The following is a 19,158-nucleotide window of genomic DNA, read 5'->3' as shown; positions in this document are numbered from 1 at the left end:
AGGGGAAAGAAAGAAGGCAGGAAGGAAGAGGGAAGAAGGGAGGTAAAGATAAAGAAAGAGAAGGAAGAGATGGAGGGAAAGAAGAAGGAAGGAAGAAGGAAGGAAGGAGTTAAGGATCTAATAATAAGGAGTTACATAATTACAGTACATCTGTTTGATTAACTACTCTTCGGTATTTTATTTTTAATATTTTTTTTAGAGACAGGGTTTCACTATGTTGCCCAGGCTAGACTTGAACTCCTAGGCTTATGTGATCCTCCCATGCAGCTGGAACTACATCTGTGTGTCACTGCACGTGGCTTCTCTAGCATTTCAAAATGATGTTTACAAAGAGTTTTTAAGAATGTAGCAAAGTGCCCATATTACAGTGTTAAGCAAGAAAAGCAGGATATAAAATTATATATAAAAAACTCTGTAAAATAGTAATAGCAATTACCTTCTCAACATCTACTGTGAGCTGGGAACTTACACACTGTCTCTAACCTTGACAACAACTCTGAAATGTAATTATTCTTATGTCTGGTTTGCAAATGAGGAAACTAAGGCTAAAAGATGTTCGGTAGGTTTCAGAGGCACTCAGATATCAAATGGCAGAACAAGGATTTGAGTCTGGGCCTCTCTGGCTATTTGGAACACAGTCTCACAGTTTAGGAGCAAGCTTCTTTCTTGCCCCTTTGTTCTGTTCTCCCTTCTCTGCAGCTGATGGGTATGATGAATAAAATATCCTCAAGTTCAGCTACATGAATATGTCATGTTTAGGAAATATAAACATTCACAAATATTTAGTGAAGCACAGTTGAATAAGGACAAATGGGAAATTAGAGGGGCCAGGGGCAGGGCAAACAGATAGGAAAGTGAGAAGGAGGAAAGATAGGTGACTGGAGTGACTACTAAGAACTTAGAAGTGATTCTCTGATGTCCTTTTCAGCTGAAACGGTTCTCCAAGTGCCTTGTTCAGTACACAGGCCTCGTGGTCAAGGACTATCCACACCAATTCACCAAGACCCTCTCTCAGGACTCAGATGCTTATTTAGATGTTGAAGCCCAGCCTAATTCACATGCTAATCAGAAATTTCTTCTACCAGGGTCTGCCTGATCAAGAGTGGTGGGTGCATATTTGATGGCAGGAATAAAGGTAGTGATGGATATATCTGTGAAAGAAGGGGGTGGGGGGGTCAATACATGGGAAATCACACATTATTTCATAGAATAAAATTCATAGGCCCAAGATAAAGATATACTTGCAACTAATAAGTGAAAAAAATATTGAATTAAGGAGAAAGTAAAAGGAATGACGATCCTCTGGACATCTGCTTCTGTGGTTTTTCACTTTAGTGTTACCTCTGCTATTAAGAACCCAGTTATGCACACTGGCTAAAGACATAATCTGTTGTGCAGAATTTAAATACAGACATACTTTGTTTTCATATTTATACTGTGACCAAGAGAATCCTCATTCAGGCCTCAGCCTTGTATTTTTGCTACCATTTCCACATGGGAGGTGAAAGCCCTGCTGTCACAGTGCTAGGGTTATGGAATAATTAACATCCACAGGTCCCCTGGCTCCCTTGTTTGTATGAGAAATGGAAGAATAAAACAACCATGCAAGAATAATGAGTATCACAGCTAATTTTGGAAAGCCCATTAAAATAACAAATTGGCAATGTCTTCAACAAAAATCACTGGAGAATCATACGGAGGACTGTTTCTTTTGCAAGAAACAATATATACTTTGCAAAGTATACATTTTTAACGCTGAGGTTTTTAAAAACTGATTTAATCTTTCATTTCATATTTTCAGGTTTATTTACTATGCCTGATATTTCATATCTAGCAATACATTAAATATGGGAAGAGAAGAAATTCTCGTGTGACAAATCATCCACTTGGACATTTTTACATGCTTTGTCGGTGCAAGCCTCCCAGTCAGCCCTGAACAAGGAGCACGCCACCCTGGTAACCTAACTCCTTTGCTTGAAATCCTTTATCTTCATAGCCTTCCCCAGTCATCATCCCAGACATCATGAGAAGCAGCCCAACAACTCTAGGGCTCCCTACTGAAAGCCCAAGGAAAAATTATTTGGTGCTTAGGCAAGCAAGATTACTTCTGGGCTCCAAACTCTAGGGGGTCTCCCTTATTCTTGCCCTTGAAAGGAGCTTTCTCTGGGCTGGTGAAGGTCATTGCTAGGAGGAGACCTAGGGCTAGGGGCTTGCTGAGGTAAGATGGTAACCAGAAGAGCTGGAACAGAAAGAACCAAGAAAGGCAAACCAGGTTTGAGGAATTTGCCAAAGGAGAAAGTGTGAGACCAGATCCACCTTCAGATCCAAGGGGGCACATTTAGGGCCAGGAGCAGGAAACAAGGCTAAAAGGTCAAGAGTCACTGCATAGTGGGAGGGGCTAAGATGACCAATGAGAAGGAGCTACAGTCTGTGGCACTCAGGAGAGGAATGAAAGGAGTGAGTGAATTCAGCACCTTCAACTGAAATATTCAGGTTCTCACACTGGGACTGACAAGGCAAACAACTTTAACCACAGAGAATGAAGAAAAGCAGGGTGGGGTGATGGCCCACCTAGGAGTGGTATAGAGCCAAAGGAACCTTCACCCCCAGCCAAGGGAAGCAGTGAGTGATTGTGCAACCCTGCCTGGGAAACCATGCTTCTCCCATGGATATTCACAACCTGTGGATCAGGAGATCCCCTTATGAGCCCACTCCACCAGGGCCTTGGGTCCAATACACAGAGTTGTGGAGTCTCAGCAGAGCAGCTATTCAGGAACACACAGAGACCCAGGAGTTTTATATACTCTGGCCCTGGGTTCCTCAGCAAGGTGGGAGATCTGTATGTAGATATACCTAGAAAGGGGACTGAATCCAGAGGGTCAAGAAGCATCATTCTGTAGGCCCTACTTCCATGGAACTTCACAAGTTCAGACCTACTGACTTTGAATTCCAGCCAGCCAATGGCAACAGGCTGGAGTTCGCCTGAGATGGGAATGAGATCCCGGGGGAAGGGGTGGCCATCATCTCTGTGGTTCAGTAGCCTCTGTCATTCCAGCCTGCCGGCTCTAGAGAATAAAAATAGTCTGGAAGAAGAAGAGCACCCCATAATGCAGCACAGATGCCTTGCCAGAGTGTGACCAGACTGTTTCTTTACGTGGGACCCCGATCCATTCCTCCTCACAGGGCAGGACCTCCCTGTGTGGGCTTCAGCCACTCCAGCAAGGGTTCTACAGACAGAGCTCTGATCTCTCCCTAAGATGGAGCTCTCTGGGGGAGGGGAGGCTGCCATCTCTACAGTTCAGTCAACTCAGTCATACCAGCCCACTGGCTCTGGAGAAGACAAACAGTCTGGATGAAGAAGGGTCCTCCCCAGTGCAGCACAGCTGCTCTACCAAAAAGCAGCTGAACTGCCTCTTTAAGCAGGTCCCTGATCCCATTTCTCCCGACTGGGTAAGACCTCCCTACAGTGGTCTTCAGACACCTCTTATAAGAGTGTTTGGACTGGCAACAGGTCAGTATTCCCCAGGAATGGAGCTTTCAGAGGAAGGAGCAGGCTATCATCTTTGCTGTTTTGCAGCCTTCACTAGTGATACCTTTAGGTATGGGAAAAACCAAGGCAACTAGGATTTGGAACAGACCATAGCAAACCACAGCAGCCCTATGGAAGTGTGGTCTGGCTGTTAATAGAAAAGCAAACAGAAAACAACAGCAACATAAACAAAAAAGACCCCATAAAAACCCCATTCAAAGGTCAGCAACCTCAAAGATCAAAGGTAGGTAAGCCCACAAAGATGAGAAAGAATCAACTCAAAAATTCTGAAAACTCAAAAAGCCAAAGTGCCTTTTCTCCTCCAAATGACTGTAATACCTCTCCAGAAAGGGCACAAAATTGGGCTGAGGCTCTATTGACAGAAGTAGGCTTCAGAAGGTGCGTAATAATGAACTTCTCTGAGCTAAAGGAGCATGTTATAACCTAGTGCAAAGAAGCTAAGAACCACAATAAAACAATACAGGAGCTGATAACCAGAATAGCCAGTTTAGAGAGTGACATAACAGACCAGTTTGAGCTGAAAAACACAATACGAGAACTTCACAATGCAATCACAATTGTCAATAGCAGAATAGACCAAATGGAGGAAAGAATCTCAGATCTTGAAGACTATCTTTTTGAAATAAGAGAGAAAGACAAAAATAGAGAAAGAATAAAGAGGGATGACCAAAGCCTCTGAGAAATAGGGAATTGTGTAAAAAGGTTGAACCTATGACTGATTAGAATACCTGAAAGAGACAGGGAGAATGGAACCAAGTTGAAAAACATCCTTTAGGATATCATTCAGGGGAACTTCTCCAACCTAGCAAGACAGACCAACCTTCAAATTCAGGAAATGCAGAGAATACCAGTAAGATACTCCATGTGAAGATCCACCCCAAGACACATAATCATCAGATTTTCCAAGGTCAAAATAAAAGAATAAACATTAAGGGCAGCCAGAGAGAAAGGCCAGGTCATCCACAAAGGGAAGCCATCAAACTAACAGTGCACATCTCAGCAGAAACCCTACAAAGCCAGAAGAGATTGGGGACCAATATTCAACATTTTAATTTTTTTAGACAGAGCCTCACTCTGTTACCTGAGCTAGAGTGCAGTGGCATGATCTCAGCTCACTGCAACATTTGCCTCCTGGATTCAAACAATTCTCATGCCTCAGCCTCTCGAGTAGCTGGGACTACAGGTGCACACCTCCACTCCCAGATAATTTGTGTATTTTTAGTAGAGATAGGGTTTCACAATGTTGGCTAGGCTGGTCTCGAACTTCTGACCTCAGGTGATCCTCCCCCCTACCACCCCCACCTCCCAAAGTGCTGAGATTACAGGCATGAGCCACCACACCCGGCTTCAACATTCTTAAAGAAAATAATTTCCAACCCAGAATTTCATATCTGGCCAAGCAAGCTTCATAAGTAAAAGAGAAATAAGATCATTTTCAGACAAACAAATGCTACAGGAACTCATCACCACCAGGCCTGCCTTGCAAGAGCTCCTGAAGGAAGCACTAAATATGCAAAGGAAAAATGATTACCAGCCACTACAAAGACACACTGAAGTACACAGACCAGTGACACTATAAAGCAACCAAATAAACTAGTCTGCAAAATAACCAGATAGCATCATGATAACAGGATCAAATTCACACATAAAAATACTAACCTTAAATGTAAACAGGCGAAATGACCCAATTAAAAGACACAGAATGGCAAGCTGGATAAAGAGCTGGACCCTATGAGTGTGCTGTCTTCAAGAGACCCATCTCATGTGCAAAGACACACATAGGCTCAAAATAAAGAGATGGAGAAAAATTTACCAAGCAAATGGAAAACAAAAAACAGGGGTTGCAATCATAGTTTCTGAAAAAACAGAGTTTAAACCAGTGAAGAGCAAAAAAGACAAAGAAGGACTTTACATAACAGTAAAGAGTTCAGTTCAATAAGAAGACTTAACTATCCTAAATATATATGCAGCCAAGACAGGAGCACCCAGATTCATAAAGCGAGTTCTTAAAGACCTACAAAGAGACTTAGACTCCCACACAATAATGGTGGGAGACTTTAACACCCCACAGAAAATATTAGACAGATCATTGAGACAGAAAATTAACAAAGATATTAAGGACCTGAACTCAGCTCTGGATCAAGTGGACCTGATAGATATCTACAGAACTCTCTTCCATGCAAAAACAATAGAATATACATTCTTCTTATCACCACATGACACTTACTCAAAAATTGATCACATAATTGGAAGTAAAACACTTCTCAGCAAATGCAAAAGAACTTAATTAATAACAGTCTCCCAGAATACAGTGCAATCAAATTAGAACTCAAGATTAAGAAATTCACTCAAAACCACACAACTATATGGAAATTGAACAACTGACATCTGAATGACCCTTGGGTAAATAATAAAACTAAGGCAGAAATCAACAAGTTCTTTGAAACTAATGAGAACAAAGAGACAATGTGCCAGAATCTCTGGGACATAGCTAAAGCAGCGTTAAGAGGAAAATTTCCACACTAAATGCCCACATCAAAAAGCTAGAAAGATCTCAAGTTAACAACCTAACATCTCACCTAAAAGAAATAGAGAAACAAGAGCAAACAGACTCCAAAGCTAGCAAAAGACAAGAAGTAACCAAGATCAGAGCTGAACTGAAGGAGATAAAGATATGAAAAACCCTTTAAAAAAAATGAATCCAGGAGCTGTTTTGTTTTTGAAAAAGTTAATAAAATAGATTGCTAGCTAGACTAATAAAGAAGAAAAGAGAGAAGAGTCAAATAAACATAATCAGAAATGGTAAGAGGGATATCACCACTGACCCCACAGAAATACAAACAACCATCAGATAATAGTATAAATACCTGTATGCACATAAACTAGAAGAAATGGATAAATTCCTGGACACATACACCCTACTGAGATGGAACAAAGAAGAAACTGAATCCCTGAATAGACCAATAATGAATTCTGAAATTGAGGCAGTAATAAATAGTTTGCCAACCAAAAAACAAAACAAAACAAAAGGCCCAGGACCAGACAGATTCATAGCAGAATTCTACCAGAGATACAAAGAAGAGCTAGTACCATTTCTACTAAAACTATTCCAAAAATTTGAAAAGGAGAGACTCCTTCCTAACTCATTCTATGAGGCCAGGATCATCCTGATACCAAAACCTGGAAGAGATACAACAAAAAAAGAAAACTTCAGGTCAATATCCCTGGATGAACACTGATACAAAAATTCTCAATGAAATACTGGCAAACTGAATCCAGCAGCACATCAAAAAGCTTATCCACCACAATCAAGTTGGCCTCACGTCCAGGATGTGAGGTTGATTCAACATGTGCAAATCAATAAATTTGATTTATCACATAAACAGAACTAAAGACAAAAAATGCATAATTATCTCAATAGATACAGAAAAGACTTTCAATTAAATTCAACATCCCTTCATGTTAAAAACTCTCAATAAATTAGGTATTGAAGGAACATACCTCAAAATAATAAAAACCATTTATGACAAACCCACTGGAAGCATTTCCCCTTGAAAATCAATATAAGACAAGGATACCCTCTCTCATCACACCTATTCAACATAGTATTGGAAGTTCTGGCCAGGCCAATCAGGCAAGAGAAAGAAATAAAGAGTATTCAAATAGGAAGAAAGGAAGTTAGACTGTTTGCAGATAACATGATCCTATATCTAGAAAACCCCATTGTCTCAACCCAAAATCTTCTTAAGCTGATAATCAACTTCAGCAATGTCTCAGGATACAAAATCACTATGCAAAAGTCACTAGCATTCCTGTACACCAACAACAGGTGGGCAGAGGGCCAAATCATAAATGAATTCCCATTCACAATTGTTACAATAATAATAAAATACCTAGGAATACAGGTAACAAGGAAAGTGAAAGACTTCTTCAAGCAGAACTACAAGCCACTGCTCAAAGAAACCAGAGAGGACATAAATGGAAAAACATTCCATGCTCACAGATAGGAAGAATCAGTATTATGAAAATTTGGCCAAAGTAATTTATAGATTCAATGCTTTCCCATTAAATTAACCCTGACAGTCTTCACGGAATTAGAAAAAAGCTATTTAGAAATTCATACGGAATCAAGAAAAGCCTGAATAGCCAAGACAATCCCAAGCAAAAAGAACAAAGCTGGAAGCATCATGCTATCTGACTTCAAACTACTACAAGGCTAGAGTAACCAAAACAGCATGGTACTGGTACAAGAACAGACACATAGATCAATGAAAGAGAATAAAGAACTCAGAAATAAGACCACACACCTACTACAACCATCTGATCTCCAACAAACCTGATAAAAACAAGCAATGGGGAAAATATTCCCTATGTAGTAGGTGATGCTGGGAGAACTGTCTAGCCAAATGAAGAAAATTGAAACTGGACCCCTTCCGTACATCACATATAATAATTAACTCAAGATGGATTAAAGACTTAAATGTAAAACCCAAAACTATAAAAACCGTAGAAGAAAGTCCAGGCAATACCATTCAGGACATAGGCATGACCAAATATTTTATGATAAAAATGCCAGAAGCAATTGCAACGAAAACAAAAATTGACAACTGAAGTCTAATTAAACTAAAGAGCTGCTGCACAGCAAAAGAAACTATCATCAGAGTGAACAGACAACCTACAGAATGGGAGAAAATTTTTGCAATCTATCCATCTGACAAAAGGCTAATATCCAGAGTCTACAGGGAACTTAAATTTACAAGAAAAAAACAAACAACCTCATTAAAAAGTGGGCAAAGGACATGAACAGACACTTCTCAAAAGAAGACATACATGCAGCCAACAAATATGAAAAAAAGCTCAACATCACTGATCATTAGAGAAATGGAAGTCAAACCCATAACAAGATACCATCTCATGCCAGTCAGAATGGGGTTTATTAAAAGTCAAGAAACAACAGATGCTGGGGAGGTTGTGGAGAAAAATACTTTTACACTGATGGTAGGAATGAAAATTAGTTCAACCATTGTGGAAAACAGTGTGGCAATTCCTCAAAGACCTAGAGGTAGAAACACCATTTGACCCAGCAATCCCATCATTGAGTATATATCCAAAGGAATACAAGTCATTCTATTATAAAGATACATGCATGTGTATATTCATTAAAGTGCTATTCATGATAGCAAGGACATGGAATCAACTCAAATGTCTATCAATGATAGACTGGATAAAGAAAATGTGGTACATATATATACCATGGAATATTATGCAGCCATAAAAAGGAATGAGATCATCTTTTGCAGGAACATGGATGGAGTTGGAAGTCATTATCCTCATGAACTAATGCAGGAACAGAAAACCAAACATGGCATGTTCTCACTTATAAGTGGGAGCTGAATGATGAGAAGACATGGATACATGGGAGGGAACAACACACAGCGTCCTGTTGCTGAGAAGAGGGAGCGCATCAGGGAAATAGCTAATGGATGCTGGGCTTAATACCTAGGTGATGGGATTATCTATGCAGCAAACCACCATGGCACATATTTACCTATGTAACCCAGCCTGCATATCCTGCACATATACCCTTGAACTTAAAAGTTGAAGAAAAAAAGAAGAGCTGAAATATACAAACAAAGTCACTAGGTAGTCACGTCACAGGGATAGAGCAGGAGCGGTGGGAAAAGGTAGGAATGAATCCAAAGGATTCAGAACTGGGTTCTCTAATGCTCCTGCTATATGCCAGCTGTGCAGAGGTTGGGAAAATCCAGCTAATATAAAAGCTCAGTGCGCTGAAAGAAGACCTTTAAAACCACATGTAAATAGCCTAGTGCTAGAACTCAGCACAGATAATGTTCCAGAGAAGACTGAAATTGGCTGCTCTCATCCAGAAGTTGTCATCTTTGTCCTCAAGTTTTCATCTCCCTAAGGTAGCCCTGAAATAGAAATGTGTGGGTAAATGAGCTTTGGTAACAGAAGATTGCAGTGCACAGCGCATTCAGGGCCTGAGTTCAATAAGTCTTCTGTCAACTTTTGCCTATGTAAGTTGTCAGAAGCAGTGACATCTTTGGCATTTCCACCTCAGAATGGTACATTACCATAAAATGACTGTCACTCCTGATGAGTTGTTGGCTGGGAGGTAAATAGCAGTACCAGGTATGGAATCTGAGAGCCAGGGCCATTCCTCAAAAGGTACAGACCAGAGAGGTCCCCTCATTATTTCTATCCCTGTGGGATCTGTTGTAAAGGAACAGGGACAGCTGCCTTGGCAACATACAGGGTTAAAAGATACATAACAAAGAAGGAAGGAAGGTTGGGAGGCAGGGAAGCAGGGACCAGGTGAGCCAGCCTCAGCTCCTTATCAAAATGACTTGGAACCTGAGGAATCTACACACAATTCTTTCTGATGTTTTCAGGCCTTGTTTCAGGAGAGCACTGAGCACCATGTCACTTCTTGTCATCTAGTAACCCTATACAGGCAAGGGTTTGCTTCATGGAGTTCAGATCTGGACCTCTCTTTACATCAGGAATGGGGAGCTTTTGGGACATGACTCTTAACAGTCATGTGTTGACCTCTTACTAGTTCCAAAAAGCTGCCTACAAACCCCAATTTGCTACAGGAGGATTGTTTAAAATCAACTTTTAACTTTAATATTGGGTTTACAGAAAAGTTGTTAAGATAGTACAGGGAGTTCCCCTATACCTCACACCCAGTTTCACCCATTGTTAATATCTTACAATGTTACCATAAAATAAACTGATAAGCCAATATTGATTCATTATTATTAACTAAAGTCCACACTTGCTTCAAATGTCTGTAGTTTTCATCTAATGTCTTTTTTCTAGTCTAAGATTCCTTCCAGGATACCACATTACATTTAGTAAACACGTCTGCAAGTAGAATCTTAAATAAAAAACAAAGTGTGAAATCACTTAAGCGTTTTTTGTTCTACACTCCTACCTGGAATAAACATCTTACTCACCCATAAAGGAGAAATTATTTCTAAGATATCTTTAGGCAACAATCTATACTCCTAAAATAATTTGAAGCAATTTCAGATTTTCCTGTCACTACACTTAGGCAAGTCAGGTCTCAGAAGGAGAGTAAGGAAGGCCTCCAGTGAGAAGCAGCAGACTTTTCTGTATCTCTCTGTTTTATAAATACCTCATTGTTACCTTTCAGTCCCTCTTGTTTCCTTCCCTTCCCACCCAGGTGCTCCATAAGAATGTCTCGGGTTTGTTTCAAGTTCATGATTTGAGATGCTGCTTTCCAGGTTTCAGATTTCAAGAGGTTCAAAGGTTAGAAGTTATCCCTCATCTGAAGAAACATGAAATTCCACAACAAGCATGATTTTCCCAAATACATAATGAATGGCCAAATAAGCAAACAACAAAGTCTGAACAGAAGGAGTTAACAAAGATCACTAATTCAAAATGTCTACAGAGCACTGTGCCTGGTCTCAGGGAGTGTTTATCTGGGGAAATTGAAGATTGCTTACATCAGAACACTTCTTTCATATTAGATGTGTTAAAGCAAACTAAATATGGCCTGAGAAGGACTCTGTACTTCTATATTTGAGTCCTTGTGGATGAACCGTAACCTGGCCAACTAAGCAGTCAAAATTGAGAACCTAATTTAGTGGTATGCACCTGTAAGTCTTGGCCAATCCCAGCAGCTGTACTTCAACCATTCATACACTGCTGAGCGTTCAAACTGTGTTCAAATAAGGCATACACCAAGCTGTAACCAATCCAGCTATTCTGTACCTCACTTCCAACTTCTGTATGTCACTTCCTTTTTTTGTCTACAACTCTCTTCCACCATGTGACTGTGCAGGAGTCTCTGTGAATCTACTGTGATTCTGGGGGCTGCCTGATTCACAAATCATTCACTGCTCAATTAAACTCCTTTAAATTTAATTCTGCTGAAGTTTTTCTTTTATCAGATGGCAGAGGTTTAGAAAACATAAGTATTAGAAATACCTTGAACCTATACTTCAACTATACATTGCCAGTGAAGAGAAATGAAATAGATACATATTTTAAATTATGAAATAAATTTAATAGTGGATACAAATGAATATGAATACATCTTCAAAAGAAAAATAATTACTGATGCAATGCAAAAAAATAAACCAAGGAATGAGGAATCAGGGGAATTATTTCATTCCCTTCTCATAGTGGATGCTTCACCAAGAAACAAATGTGTGATAAGATATAATTTATTATCATGAGAGTGGTCCTTGACTTCCCATCTTCTCTGATCTGTCCAAAAGATGCCTGCCATTGCCATTTCAATTTTCCTCTCTCCATTCCCTCCCCTGAGGAGAGCTGATCTCTGCCAGACAAGTTCTTCTGGCACTTTTGATGTTGGATCAAAAAATAGATGTTGTATCAGAAATAGTAGATTAGAGAGACAGAAGGAGCATTGTAAGGGCCTCTGGAAATATGTGTAGGGACTACACACAAGTGAAGAGCTGAACAAGAGGGGAGACAGTGAAAGCTTCATGGGCTGGGATAAAGGTAATGTTTTAGTTTCAGTTTTTCCAGTGAGGCCTTGGGTAACTGACAGGTGGAAAGTGAGGAAAGGGTACTTAAGGTTGTTGCTTCAATCCTCTTTCATTTCTTTTCAGAGATTCAAGGAAACAATACAAATTCTTCTTGGGCAGGACTTCCTTAAATGTGCCTGTCATAGGCTGCAACTGACTGGGGCCAGCATTGTGGGCAGTAAAAGAATTTACCAAGATAGTAGTGAGTTAAAGAAAGCAGACTTTTCAGCAGAGGGGCTTGACTGTTAGAAGGAAAACTAGCAAACAGAAAGGAATAGCATCAACATCAACAAAAAGGACATCCACACACAAAACCCATCTGAAGGTCACCAACACCAAAGGCCAAAGGTAGATAAACCCACAAAGATGAGGAAAAATTAGAGCAAAAAAGGCTGAATTCCAAAAACCAGATGCCTCTTCTCCTCCAAAGGATCACAACTCCTCGCCAGCAAAGGAACAAAACTGGATGGAGAATGAGTTTGATGAATTGATGGAAGTGGGCTTCAGAAGGTGGGTAATAACTCCTCTGAGCTAAAGGAGCATGTTCTGACACAATGCAAGGAAGCTAAGAACCTTGAAAAAAGGTTAGAGGAATTGCTAACTAGTATAACCAGTTTAGAGAAGAACATAAATGACCTGATGGAGCTGAAAAACACAGCACAAGAACGTCGTGAAGTATACACAAGTATCAATAGCTGAATCATTCAAGTGAAAGAAAGGAGATAAGAAATTGAAGATCAGCTTAATGAAATAAAGCATGAAGACAAGATTAGAGAAAAAAAAATGAAAAGGAACAAGCTAAACCTTGACGAAATATGGGACTCTGTGAAAAGACCAAATCTATGTCTGATTGGTGTACCTGAAAGTGATGGGGAGAATGGAACCAAGTTGGAAAACACTCTTTAGGATATTACCCAGGAGAACTTCCCCAACCTAGCAAGACAGGCCAACATTCGAATTCAGGAAATAGAGAGAATACCACAAAGATACTCCTCGAGAAGAGCAACCCCAAGACACATAATCATCAGATTCAACAAGGTAGAAATGAAGGAAAAAATGTTAAGAGCAGCCAGATAGAAAGGTTGGATTACCCAAAAAGGGAATCCCATCAGACTAACAGTGGATTTCTCTTCAGAAATGCTACAATCTGGAAGAGAATGGGGGCCAATATTCAACATTCTTAAATAATTTTCAACCCAGAATTTCATATCCAGCCACACTAAGCTTCATAAGAGAAGCAGAAATAAAATCCTTTACAGAAAAGGAAATGCTGAGAGATTTTTGTCACAACCAAGCCTGCCTTACAAGAGCTCCTGAAGGAAGCAATAAATATGGAAAGGGAAAACCGGTACCCGGTACCGGCCACTGCAAAAATATACCAAATTGTAAAGACCATTGACACTATGAAGAAACTGCATCAACTAATGGGCAAAATAACCAGCTAGCATCATAATGACAGGATCAAATTCACACATAACAATATTAATCTTAAATGTAAATGGACTAAATGCCCCAGTTAAAAGACACACACTGGAAAATTGGATAAATAGTCAAAACCCATCAGTGTGTTGTATTCAGGAGACCCATCTCACATGCAAAGACACATATTAGCTCAAAATAAAGGGATGGAGAGATATTTACCAAGCAAATGGAAAGCAAAAAAAAGCAGGGGTTGCAACCCTAGTCTCTGATAAAACAGACTTTAAACCAACAAAGGTCGAAAAAGACAATGAAGGACATTACATAATTGTAAAGAGATTAACACAACAAGAAGAGCTAACTATCCTAAATATATATGCACCCAATACAGGAGCACCCAGATTCATAAAGCAAGTTCTTAGAGACCTACAAAGAGACTTAGACTCCAACACAATAATAGTGGGAAACTAACACCCCACTGTCAATATTAGACAGATCAACAAGATAGAAGATTAACAAGGATATTCAGGACTTGAACTTAGCTCTGGACCAAGTGGACCTAATAGACATCTGCAGAACTCTCCACCCCAAATCAACAGAATATACATTCTTCTTAGCACCACATCACACTTATTCTAAAATTGATCACATAATTGGAAGTAAAACACTCGTCAGCAAATGCAAAAAAACCCCAAAAAAACAAAAATCATAACAGTCTCTCAGACCACGGTGCAATCAAATTAGAACTCAGGATTAAGAAACTCACCCAAAACTAAACAATTACATGCAAACTGAACAACCTGCTCTTGAATGACTACTGGGTACATAACGAAATTAAGGCAGAAATAAATAAGTTCTTTGAAACCAATGAGAACAAAGACACAACATACCAGAATCTCTGGGACACAGCTAAAGCATTTTTTTAGAGGGAAATTTATAGCACTAAATGCCCACAGGAGAAAATGGGAAAGATCTAAAATCAACACCCTAACACCACAATTAAAAGAACTAGAGAAGCAAGAGCAAACAAATTCAAAAGCTAGCAGGAAACAAGAAATAACTAAGATCAGAGCAGAACTTAAGGAGATAGAGACATGAAAAATCCTATAAAAATTCAATGAATCCAGGAGCTGGTTTTTTGAAAAGATTAACAAAATAGATAGACCTCTAGCAAGACTAATAAAGAAGAAAAGACAGAAGAATCAAATAGACACAATAAAAAATGATACAGGGGATATCACCATTGATCCCACAAAAATACAAACTACCATCAGAGAATATTATAAACACCTCTACAAAAATATACTAGAAAATCCAGAAGAAATGGATAAATTCCTGGACACACACACCCTCCCAAGACTAAACCAGGATGAAGTTGAATCCCTGAATAGACCAATAACAAGTTCTGAAATTGAGGCAGAAATTAATAGCCTGCCAACCAAAAAAAAGCCCAGGACCAGACGGATTCACAGACAAATTCTACCAGAGGTACAAAGAGGAGCTAGTTCATTCCTTCTGAAACTATTCCAAGACACATGCACATGTATGTTTATTGCAGCACTATTCACAATAGCAAAGACTTGGAGCCAACCCAAATGCCCATCAGTGATAGACTGGATAAAGAAAATGTGGCACATATACACCACGGAATACTATGCGGGCATAAAAAAGGATTAGTTCATGTCCTTTGCAGGGACACGGATGAAGCTGGAAACCATTATTCTCGTCAAACTAACACAGGAACAGAAAACCAAACACCACATAGTCTCACTCATAAGTGGGAATTGAACAATGAGAACACAAGGACATAGGGAGTGTAACATCACATACCAGGGCCTGTCGGGAGCTGGGGGACTAGGGGAGCCATAGCATTAGGAGAAATACCTAATGTAGGTGACGGGTTTATGGGTGCAGCACACAACCATGGCACATGTATGCCTATGTAACAAAGCTGCACATTCTGTATATGTATCCCAGAACTTAAAGTATAATAATAATAAAAAAGAAAGTAGGTTTATTTAGAGAGAAACTATGTTGCAAGGAAGCAACAGGCAGCATGGCAGAGAAGGGACTGTCTGCCAAGAGGCAGGGGCTGGAGGGAAATTTTACAGGGTCGGTCTGCTGGGGCTATGTGTGGGTGCGATGTGTTGGTGGGTTGTTTGCGGTTAGCCATCTCTCAGAACAGTTGCTGACAATCTCCACTGGGGCCTCTTCCTTGATGCTGCTTACTTATCAGGACTCCAGGGTACCTTGGCTCTGAGACTGGACCACATGGGTCATAGCTTAATGGGGTCATAAATCTACATTTGTAAGACTTTATCAGGTTTCCAAATACTGACAAACTAATCTTAGTCATTTGAATCTCTGAGCCTGTTTTCTCATTTGTAAAATGGAGAAAATAGATAGGATTGACATTTCTGAATTACGTTCTAAAGAAAAATAAAAATTATCTGGAAAATTTATCCTAAATCAAAATTTGGAAACAATGGGTTTAACGTATTTAGACTAGCCTGTTATCACAAGGAGGTCCGAGAGAAGCCTTTGAAATTTAGCCAATGTGACTTGGGAATTTCGGTTAATGTTCTCCAGACTTGCTTGATTGTGGAACCCTTTTTCTATAACATCTCTCTGCTCAGTGTGTTTTAGATTATACTTTGGATAAATGCTAAACTAGATATTCTTTGTTTTTTCCTCCCTAATTCTAAAATACATGATGTTATGAAAAATCATGTCCATCAATGTAAGACATCATATAATTGATCAGTTAAGAAAATCCATTTGCCAAGGAGAAAAGTAAGGGATTGGTGTTTCCCAAGTTATTAAGCTTCACGAAGAATATGGCAGAAAAGAGGGCCTGGAAGGACAAGGAGGCAGGAAGGGCTATGGAGGACTCCGTCAGGAGGAAAGTCAATGACTCTTCCAGGGTCTTCAAATTTACTTACACTTGGAGTGGCCAGAATGCTCATATGTGTGTGTATTTTTTACTTTAGTTGTGAGCATAGGGGACCTGTATGTCTTCTTGGGGTGGCAGTTATCAGGAAAAGGAAGACTGTATCTGATAGATTCAGAAGTTCTGCCACCAAGACTTTCACCCACAGAATAATATATGATGAGCAATGAGATGAGTGAGACATCATTTAACATACTGCAAAAGCAGCACAGAGGATTGAAAGCTCTCAAAACAGAGAGGTGAAGCCCCATACCTTCTCTCTGGAGACAGCTGGGGGTACTTTCTTCATACCTTAAAAATCCACCACAGGTATGTGGAGATCCAAGAATATTAGTAATTTCTAGAGACCAGAACCAAAACTTTACAGGATGACCAATGTAAACTGATTGCAGTGGCATTTAGTGACATTTATTTCCGGTGAGCCACAACAGCTCCATATTGGCAGATCGACACAACTGGAGTTATACAGAGAAACAAAAGCAAATCAGGGCAGAAGCTGACATGTAATTCCTACTGGAGTTTTTTCCCTTCTTTAGAGGTTGGTTAGTGGACACCCAACAGGAAAAGAGGAGCCACACCCAGGGTGGCTGTCATGGAGTAATTTTCACCTTCTGAAATATTAATACTTCTTATCTAAAGTTTTTCTTTTTTTTTTTTTTTTTGAGATGGAGTCTTGCTCTGTCACCCACGCTGGAGTGCAGTGGCACAATCTTGGCTCACTGTGACCTCTGCCCAGTTCAAGCGATTCTGTTGCCTCAGCCTCCCAAGTAGCTAGGATTGTACTATATAGTTTCTCAGTTATAAAATCTAGCCAGATAATTAGACACAATTACTCTCTTCATTTGCTCGGTGGAGAGATCACTTTTCTAGCACATGGAGAGTGTCACTGAGCCTAACAGCACATCAGATACCAGGCCACCCTCATGTGCTGCCTTGCACACACATGTCCCTAAAGCGGGTCAGCAATTCCATAACAACATCAAAACAGCAACTGGGGAAGCAGAGCCCCATGGCCGAGAGGCACCCAACCAGATTGCAGTGCTATTTTTATCCCTCGAGCTGAGCGTATTGATGGAATGGAGAATTACTTTTGTGATTAAACGTGGCCAAAAACCTAGCAAGTGTTAATCTCTGGAAATCTGTTACAAATTGGATGGCAAGCACCAGCAAACTGCTATTTTTTAAATCTAAAAATAGTTCTCGGTTCTCTTGTAAGTAATGCAGCAGGAAGACAAGAAATTTTAATTTAATCAGTCAGAGTGGTTTGGTTTTTACAGCCACTTCCTGAATATAATAGCAGGGAGGGGTCTCTGGGGCTCCAAGTGAGAGGAGTCAGGTGCTGAGAGGATGGGCAGAGGCCCTGGAGAGTCTGCATTTACATCTCTTAGCTGTTCTGGCCTAGATAACACAGCTCTAGAACCAGAAATACTCCAACTCGATGTTTTGGGGGCATTTATGTGATTGTGCTAGGAGTCAGATCATACATGGGCAAAATCAGGGTGGCAGATTCACTGACTGGGTACCAGTTTGAACCAGTGATGAATGCATTGGCCATATAAAGTTAGTATTGGCTCCATTTCCTCTAGCTGTGTCCCTTTGGAAATCTGGTCCTTTTTGTTCTGTCATGGAAGTGGAGTTTCCAGTTAGGGTTCATGTGGAGGTGGCTGCTGCCAAACTAGCTAAGGCATAGCACCTCCACACCAGGTGGTACAGCAAAATTCTTCAGTCATACAAACCCAGCCCTTCATGAACACTTTTCAGAACACTCCCTCCAGGGCTCAGTCCCACATTGTCTAGTATCCATTCCCTGTCCCCTTTAAGGAGCTGAGCTACACTTTGGCTCAGCTTCCTCTTGCTTAGGTAGAGACCCTAGACCCTCTCATTTCCAGTGGTGTTCTTACCCCTCCCGCTTTTAACCTTATGCAGTGTGCCTGTTCCATAGTCCAGGGCCTCTGTTCTATTTCCCCATCACACTCCAGTTCTGTACCTGTGGCAGCCTCATGGGCTGGGGCAGAAACTTTGCCAGACTCTTTCCATCTCCCAACAGAAAACCTGCTTCAATCTCTGTCTCCCGAGACCTAAGGATGAGAAACTTCACTAGCTAGACACTTCTGATGCCAGGCCCACCCTATCAGATCATACTCATGGGAAAGCATTATCTTTCCAGGATAGCATGGTGGTTAAAAGCATGGGCTAGACATTTATCCTGTCTTTCCCATATTGAATGTATTTTAGGGTGTCTAGTTGACAAGGGCAAGTTCTTCTTATGGGATTCTAGCTAATAAATGCATCAAGAATAGTGGAATTAGAAAATTAGCACTTTGGAACACCCAATGAAACAAGGGGTCTATTCTAGGCAATGATCAGTGACTGCTCAAAGCATTAGGTAAAATTTTGATGGGGAATTTTATAAAGGGTGGATCAACTTGACAACCTGATTTGACTAATCCATCTTAAAGGCATTAATGGAAAGACAGCCAGATATTGTGAGCCTTCTAAAGGGATTCAATGGGAATTTCATAGCCCTGCCATGAGGTAACCTTTTAAAAAATTAAATCTGAATCTAATCAAGTCTTCAGATGCAAATATAGTTTACAAACTTATGGGGGATAGAGGAATATGTTAAATGACATTGTGCAGACTCAGACAAATAGAAATCATGAGATTCCGCCACAGGATAAATAAGTCAGTAT

This window comes from Colobus angolensis, unplaced genomic scaffold (assembly GCF_000951035.1).
Source record: "Colobus angolensis palliatus isolate OR3802 unplaced genomic scaffold, Cang.pa_1.0 Scaffold57, whole genome shotgun sequence".
Taxonomy (NCBI): Eukaryota; Metazoa; Chordata; class Mammalia; order Primates; family Cercopithecidae; genus Colobus; species Colobus angolensis.
Note: the sequence above shows the minus strand (reverse complement) of the source record.